At 42.6% G+C, this 8,565-nt stretch overlaps 1 pseudogene; it reads right to left on the bottom strand.

The window, feature by feature from the left end:
* The window catches only part of LOC107684563 (multidrug resistance protein 1-like), a 33,669-nt pseudogene that overhangs the window by 6,388 nt on the left and 18,716 nt on the right, over positions 1 to 8,565 (bottom strand).

Genomic DNA, 8,565 nt, shown 5'->3' with positions numbered 1-8,565 from the left:
TTTTTTTGAACGTTGGTTATTTTACTATCATTGAGATACTATTATAGTATTAAGTAGTATTTTTAACTACTTTTTATTTTTAAATTTTCTGTTTTCATTTTCATTTCAGTTAAATATTTAGTAATTTTGTTGTGTTTTTGTAATTTTTTTTTTATATAATATGTTATTTCATTTTTGTTATAATATGTCTATATAGTTTTCATTCATTTTTAGTTCAGTTTTAGTTGTTTTAGTACATCAAGACAAACTAAATGAAAATAAGAAATGTTGCCTTGGCAACTAGCTGAAACCCCCGGCCCTGGGGTTAAAAAGCCATGCAGCGCATCCCTAAGCCCTTCAGGACTACCTCAGCCCTAGCGAACAGGGCTTATTCAGCTGATGGCCCGGCTGGCTTCACACGACGGTGGTGCTCCCAATGTTCCAGGACAAGCTTCTCCGCACCATGGAATGAGTCCGGCCGGATTTCTGACGCCTTCAAAATCTGCGCACAGCCACTGACTTGGCTTACTAGGCCATGGCCAACTTGGTGTTGCTGGAGCGCCACCTTTGGCTGAATCTAACCGAGATCAGGGACGCTGACAAGGTTGCCTTCCTAGACACGCCAGTCTCTCACAAAGGACTGTTTGGCCCTACCGTGGATGGATTTGCAGAGCGGTTTACAGCGGCACAGAAGTCATATAGTATTAAGTAGTATTTTTAACTACTTTTTATTTTTAAATTTTCTGTTTTCATTTTCATTTCAGTTAAATATTTAGTAATTTTGTTGTGTTTTTGTAATTTTTTTTTTATATAATATGTTATTTCATTTTTGTTATAATATGTCTATATAGTTTTCATTCATTTTTAGTTCAGTTTTAGTTGTTTTAGTACATCAAGACAAACTAAATGAAAATAAGAAATGTTGCCTTGGCAACTAGCTGAAACCCCCGGCCCTGGGGTTAAAAAGCCATGCAGCGCATCCCTAAGCCCTTCAGGACTACCTCAGCCCTAGCGAACAGGGCTTATTCAGCTGATGGCCCGGCTGGCTTCACACGACGGTGGTGCTCCCAATGTTCCAGGACAAGCTTCTCCGCACCATGGAATGAGTCCGGCCGGATTTCTGACGCCTTCAAAATCTGCGCACAGCCACTGACTTGGCTTACTAGGCCATGGCCAACTTGGTGTTGCTGGAGCGCCACCTTTGGCTGAATCTAACCGAGATCAGGGACGCTGACAAGGTTGCCTTCCTAGACACGCCAGTCTCTCACAAAGGACTGTTTGGCCCTACCGTGGATGGATTTGCAGAGCGGTTTACAGCGGCACAGAAGTCATCGCAGGCAATGCCTCACTTCCTGCTGAAGTGCTCCAGTGCGGCGGTTTTTCAAGTCACCAGAAAGCTCCATCCGTTCAGCAGCCTGCCAAGCTTGCACCACCTCAGCCCCAGCCTAAGTCTGAGCCTGGGCTTCAGCAGCGCCCCAGGACAGCGAAACGCAACTCGCTTCCTAGGCGTCAAGGTCCCCGCCCCAGATGTTGGACCCCGAGCCTCAGAAGCCGACCTGATCCAAATGCAGAGAGGAAGAGGAGAGGGTCAGTTCTCGCTGAGGTCGGAACTCCCTCAAAGAAGTCTCAGGCCCGCTCTCCATTCCTCTGCTCAACACCGAGCAATGGAAGCCCCATTCAAGTTGGGCTCATCCTCCCCATTCAGCACATGCCCAAAACAACTACCGCTGTGATAGCGGACCCACAAACTCAAAAGAGCATTTCTCCTCTCTTCATTTCCACGTAGAGATTCGCTGGATAGTGTATGCTATAGCCCTGGCTTACACCTCATCGGGCTTACAGTGTCCTATAGGAGTGAGGGCCCACTCCACCAGAGGAATGGTCTCCTCCTGGGCTTGGTCCGGCGGAATTTCTATTTTTGATATCTGTGCAGCCACCAGTTGGGCGTCGCCATCTACTTTCACCAGATTTTATTACATGGACATCCCTGCCCTGCAGGCACGGATTTTTTCTGCTTAATCTACCTACAGTAACTCCCTTTTGTAAGTGGGAAAGGTCAAGCGTTGTGTTGGCTGCCGTGCTATAAGGCTGCAAGCGAGTCAACGACTCTTGCTTCATTTGAAAGATTCTGACAAAATGGCACTCAGAGCCAACTTATATAGCAGTAGGCTTCACCCCTTTTGACGAGTTAAAGTGCCATTTGTTCGTGCAGCTACACAAACGTGATAAAATCAGGCTTCGCGTCAAGGTCCCCGCCCCAGATGTTGGACCCCGAGCCTCAGAAGCCGACCTGATCCAAATGCAGAGAGGAAGAGGAGAGGGTCAGTTCTCGCTGAGGTCGGAACTCCCTCAAAGAAGTCTCAGGCCCGCTCTCCATTCCTCTGCTCAACACCGAGCAATGGAAGCCCCATTCAAGTTGGGCTCATCCTCCCCATTCAGCACATGCCCAAAACAACTACCGCTGTGATAGCGGACCCACAAACTCAAAAGAGCATTTCTCCTCTCTTCATTTCCACGTATGTTAGTTCCCTGCCCCCGTGCAACGAACTGCCACTCAAAAAACTCAGAACAATTGCCATCCAGCTTCAGGCTTGGAAAGCTATCCTGGATGTGTCAAGTTGGGTTCTAAACATCATTGAACGAGGTTACTTGCTTAAGTTCACTCGCAGGCCGCCTCGCTTCAGAGGTATTTTTCAAACTTCGATATGGGACAACAATGCTCACGTTCTCTGGTCCACAGTGCAAACACTGCTTGCAAAGGGAGCCGTAGAAATGGTTCCTCTAGCGAACCGTGAGTCAGGCTTTTACAGCTGCTACTTCCTCTTTCCCAAAAAAGATGGTGGGCTCAGGCCCATTCTCGATCTCAGGCATCTGAATCGCTCACTCATGAGACAGGCGTTAAAAATGCTGACTTTGAGGGAGTTCAAGGGAGTGGCCTATCAATACACAGTCCTGTCATTCAGATGGTCGCTGGCCCCACACACTTTTATAAAGTGCATAGACGCAGCTCTCTCCCCTCTGAGACAGATGAAAATCTGCATCTTGAATTACCTCGATGCCAGATCAGAACGGGAACAAGCCACCTGGAGTGGCTTGGGTTGAAAATATATTTAGCCAAGAGCTCTTTGTCTCCCAGTCAGCGAGTAGTTTTTCTGGGGACTCGGATATTGAATCCACCTTGCCCTCATTCTGTGCCGACTTGGAACTTATCTATAGGGCCCTCCCTTCGAGCCGCTTCAGTCGGCCAACTTGCGGCCCCTGTCGCTTAAGATCACCTTCCTTCTGGCTTTAATGTTGGTCAATTGAGTGGGTGACCTGCAAGCATTGTCAGTCAGTGCTTCATGTCTTGAGTTTGGGCCTAACGATTGAAGATTCATCCTCAAGCCAAGACATGTGCCAAAAGGACTCTCCACTCCATTCAGAGCACAAGTCATCACCCTTCTAGCGCTCCCAAATTCAGAAGGTGAGCAAGGTCCTAATCCACTCTGCCCAGTTCGGGCCCTTAGAGTGAACGCTCTGGCCCATTTCAGCACTCAGAGCAGCCCTAGAGGTTTTTCAGAGGCCGCTCTAAAGGGCTGCCGGTCACAAAGCAGAGATTCGCTGGATAGTGTATGCTATAGCCCTGGCTTACACCTCATCGGGCTTACAGTGTCCTATAGGAGTGAGGGCCCACTCCACCAGAGGAATGGTCTCCTCCTGGGCTTGGTCCGGCGGAATTTCTATTTTTGATATCTGTGCAGCCACCAGTTGGGCGTCGCCATCTACTTTCACCAGATTTTATTACATGGACATCCCTGCCCTGCAGGCACGGATTTTTTCTGCTTAATCTACCTACAGTAACTCCCTTTTGTAAGTGGGAAAGGTCAAGCGTTGTGTAGGCTGCCGTGCTATAAGGCTGCAAGCGAGTCAACGACTCTTGCTTCATTTGAAAGATTCTGACAAAATGGCACTCAGAGACAACTTATATAGCAGTAGGCTTCACCCCTTTTGACGAGTTAAAGTGCCATTTGTTCGTGCAGCTACACAAACGTGATCAAATCAGGCTTCATGATATATAGCGTTAGACACTCGAAAATGTGAGGTCACATGAAGTCATTTTTAAAACATTATCTATTGATTCTACAGCTTATTTATATTACATATGATCTGTATATATTAGTGTTCATTTAAAATAAATGCTTTATAATAATTGTTAAACTAAAATTGCTTGTGTGTAATGGATTAATAATAGTATAAATCATATAATAATTATATAAATCATATATAAATTATATAAAATAATTCTAAGTAATTATCATTAAAGCTAGACAATTTTGTTGTCATGTTTTTATTTTTTATTTTATTTTATTTATTTTTTTGACCTTTAATTTGGAGGAAGAGAAACTGGGGGAGTGACTTTTTTTGCGTCAGACATGTGCCACTTTGCTCACATCTGATTGGTCCAATTTCACTTTGAGAACCATAAGGTGTAACATAAGGCTTGAAGCGGCGCTGCACAGACCGATGACATCAAAGTACCGCGAGAGTGATTCAAAAGCATGCTGAGTTATCTGCTCTCAAGAGCTCTCGCGGTACTTTGATGTCATACACCGATCGGTTCGCGCCGCTTCAAGTCGAACACACACATCACCATGACTAAACTACATAAGACATGTAGTAATAATAAAAGACACGAAAACATGAACACGAAACAAACCCCAAAACCCAACGTGACAACATTCTACAATAATGACAAACTATACAGTTTTAACAAAAATGTTAAGCAGCACAAATGTTTTCAACATTGATAATAATCAGAAATGTTTCTTGAGCACCAAATCAGCATATTAGAATGATTTCTGAAGGATCATGTGACACTGAAGTCTGGAGTAATGACTGCTGAAAATTCAGCTTTGCCATCACAGTAATAAATTACATTTTAAAATATTTTAAAATAGTAATAATTGTAATAATATTTCACAATATTACTGTTTTTACTGTATTTTTATTAAATCAATATGTAGTGTACTTGTTTGTAAAGCAAAATTTATAAACACACACATTAATAGAGACATCATGCATACCTCTGGAAGGCCAATGATGAAATTATGTATGTTGGCCTTCTTCGCAGCATCCTCAATCTCTTCCTGGGTGACGACACGACTGTTGTCTCCATACTGAATGTTCTCAGCAATGGTGCAATCAAACAGGATGGGCTCCTGAGACACCAGCCCCATCTGTGTGCGCAGCCATGCCAGGTTCAGATTTCTGCTGTCATTACCATCTACAAGCTGTGCAACAAGCAAAAACCAGACAGAATGTAAGGCGTAAATTGATCCCTTGAGTCAAAATAATGGTTTAGACCTCTAGGCACACAAAACCACCTGATGAACTCACCACTTGGCCTGCCGCAGGGTCATAGAAACGCTCCAGAAGCTGAATGGTGGTGCTCTTGCCACAACCACTGCTGCCCACCAGGGCCAGCGTCTGTCCCTGAGACACGGACACATTCAGGCCCTGTAAGACTTTCACATTCTGACGCGTTGGATAGGAGAATTGCACATCTCGGAATTCAACATTCCCTGAAAATTTTGTCTGAAAAAAAGATTATATTATATTGTGCTTTTTGGTGACCACTTCTAACCGTTTGAGATTTTCATACTTATTGGTCGTTGTCCAGACTCATCATAGATATCAATGGCTGGTTTCTTTTCCAGCAGCAGTATGATCCTCCCAGCTGCTGCTTTGGCTTTGGCAAAGTCAGGGGCGAATGATGAGGACTGACCAATGTTCTTTGCAGCAAAGACAATCACAGAAAACACCCTGTAGAGGACGAACCAACACATAAACACAGTAAAGAGTATGTTTGTTATTTAAATATCACACACACACACACACATATATATACATATACTGTATATATACATATAATATATATAGTCCTTATAAAAACTTTACTTACAGGAAAACGTTTTCAAAGTCTGTGTAGCAGCGTGCAATAAGCCAGGCTCCAAAGCAGAAGATTGCAGCATTGACCAGGTAAGGAATGGCTTGGGCAAGAGCAAAGGTGATTCCGTAGATGGGCGCTTTACACAGACTAGATCTGAAATATCACATATTGCTGTTTGTAAGATTTGGCTGAATCAGATTCTTAATACATTTAGTTAACAATTACAACACTGCTTGTGAGGGACCCCATCCTAAAAAATAAATTATATTAATGTACAAGACTCATTAATAATGCATGAGAAAAATGATAAGCATGATAAAAACATGTTTTCAAAATGAAATAACTGGGTATATATTTTCACTGTACTGAAGTCTAAGCAAATCATTAAATATAACTTTTAAATATCTAAATACATATTAATATTTATTAAATATAATAAAGTAAATTATTATTAAATACATAATCTATCCTTTTTTTTACCTACTATTACAGTAATGTTAGAGTTATAAGCCTTAAGAGAACCATTTTCAGTTCAATGTGCTTTTAACACAAATATAATTCCAAAGCTGTTAAAAATTGTTGTATTAAACGAATGAAAATGAAATATTTTAGGTTAACTTTGAAAGCCCCTAAAATACATTTTGTGAAATCTTTTTCTTTTGTCTTTTGCTTCAAAATATCCATGGGGACCCTAGCACCCTGGACCCCAGTTTGAAAACCCCCGTATTAAAGTGTTTAGTGTTAAAAATGGGATTTTACTGGTATGGCTTACTCAGGCTGTCAATAAACTTATGGAAGAAGACATCTTCACGGGTTAATGAAACAACCGTTCTGAAGTTCTCAACAGTTTCTGTGGATATCTGTGGGGAAGAGTTAGAAACATTACCATCAGTAACCAGTCAGTCTTACGTAATCATTTATTGCATAAATTGAATTACATAAACTGAACCAAACTAAACCAAAAAAAAAAAGGTCAATGACCAGTGTACTGTACCTTGCCAGACATCTCCAGTGCACTCTGATCTTTGGATGTGTGTCCTGCCATGGCTCTCATCTGGATGAAATTTGCCCCCATGAGGAAGGGGACACAGGCAAGGATAAGCAAGGTGAGCTGCCAGCTATGGATGAAGGCCACAATGAAAGCAATGCCAAGAGCACAGCTAGTGTTTGTGGCTAGACCTAATCTGGATCCTGCTGCCTAGAGATGAGAAAAATAGAGAAGAAAAAAAAAGTCAATACCCAACTAAGCAGGTTATTGAAGTAAAGAATAAGAGTAAACGAGGCAAACGAAATGGGGATTTTTCATCTCATGAGTACATTAAATTGATAAAAAGTAACAGTAAAGATATTTATAATATTACAAAATATTTCTATTTTAAATAAAAGCTGTTCTTTTGAACTTCCAATTCATCAAAAAATCCTGAAAAATGTATCATGGTTTTCACAAAAATATTAAGCAGCACAACTGTTTTTAACATTGATAATAATAAATGTTTCTTAAGCTGTCATGGTGCCGGAAGAGAGATTAGGCGAGAACTCAATTGCAGGAACGAATGGGCTTTTATTAACAATAAAATAAACAACAAAAACTACCATGAGGGGGAAAAACAGGCAGGCCAGGACAGGGCAGGGCAAAGCAAGGCAAGGCAAGGCAAGGCAAGCGGAACATACCATACACACGACAATGACTCTCAGACATAAACACCGAAACAGCACAGGACTGCAGACACCAGGAGAATAAATAGGGAGACAAACGAGGAGGGTAACGAGGGAGACACAGGTGGAGTAACTGAAACAATAATGAGATAACAAGAAGAGCGGGGTCAGACAATAGACAGGAGAGCACATGGCACCAACAACAAACAACAAGCCATGTGCTTAACAAACAGACACGGTGACCTCTGGTGGCCATCTAAGGCACACCAGCCGATAACCGTGACATAAGGCTGGCTGCACTCTAGACGATTTTCGAATCTTAACCGATTTTAAAACCATGGGAGACCACAGACATGAAGACAGTTTCAACCGATTTTTAGCCTTATAATCCTCTGAATGCGCACACTAGATGATGCGAGCAGACCGTGAGACCACACACTTGTCGATTGTAGGGATGATTTCACAGTGACACGAGATCTCACGGAGACTCGCGAGATCAAACGTGACTACAGAAGAAGAACAAATGGAGAACAAACAATGTCGTCAGCTGGCTCTCCTGCCGTGCTTTTTGTTTCACAGTGAAAAACTAATTATTACAAGATTATGGGTGATGTATTATGCTTTCATGGCATGTTTGTGGCTTCCAAGTTTCAGCTATAGAAGCACGCAACATCTGGCAAGTGATGCTTGTTTGCTCTCATTGGCTATCGCGGATATCACGTCAGAGGCAGCCAGATCAGGAATTTGAGTACGGGTACGCTCCGTCTCGATCGGGAGCAGTTAAATAATCGTAATGACACCACACAATAGAGGATTTTTTGGACTAAAAATCGCTTGAAACAAGCCTCGAATCGGGCCACACACCCCCACCAATCGGGGGTGCAAATCTGGCTTAAAATCAGCCTTAAAATCTTTCAGTGTGTGGCCAGCTTAAGCAAGCCAAAGGTGACAGCGGCAAGGACCCAAAACTCCATCAGTGACAGAAATGGAGAAAAACCTTG

This window comes from Sinocyclocheilus anshuiensis, unplaced genomic scaffold (genome assembly GCF_001515605.1).
Source record: "Sinocyclocheilus anshuiensis isolate Anshui unplaced genomic scaffold, SAMN03320099.WGS_v1.1 scaffold225, whole genome shotgun sequence".
Lineage (NCBI taxonomy): Eukaryota > Metazoa > Chordata > Actinopteri > Cypriniformes > Cyprinidae > Sinocyclocheilus > Sinocyclocheilus anshuiensis.
Note: the sequence above shows the minus strand (reverse complement) of the source record. Positions and strands in the feature narration are given on the sequence as shown.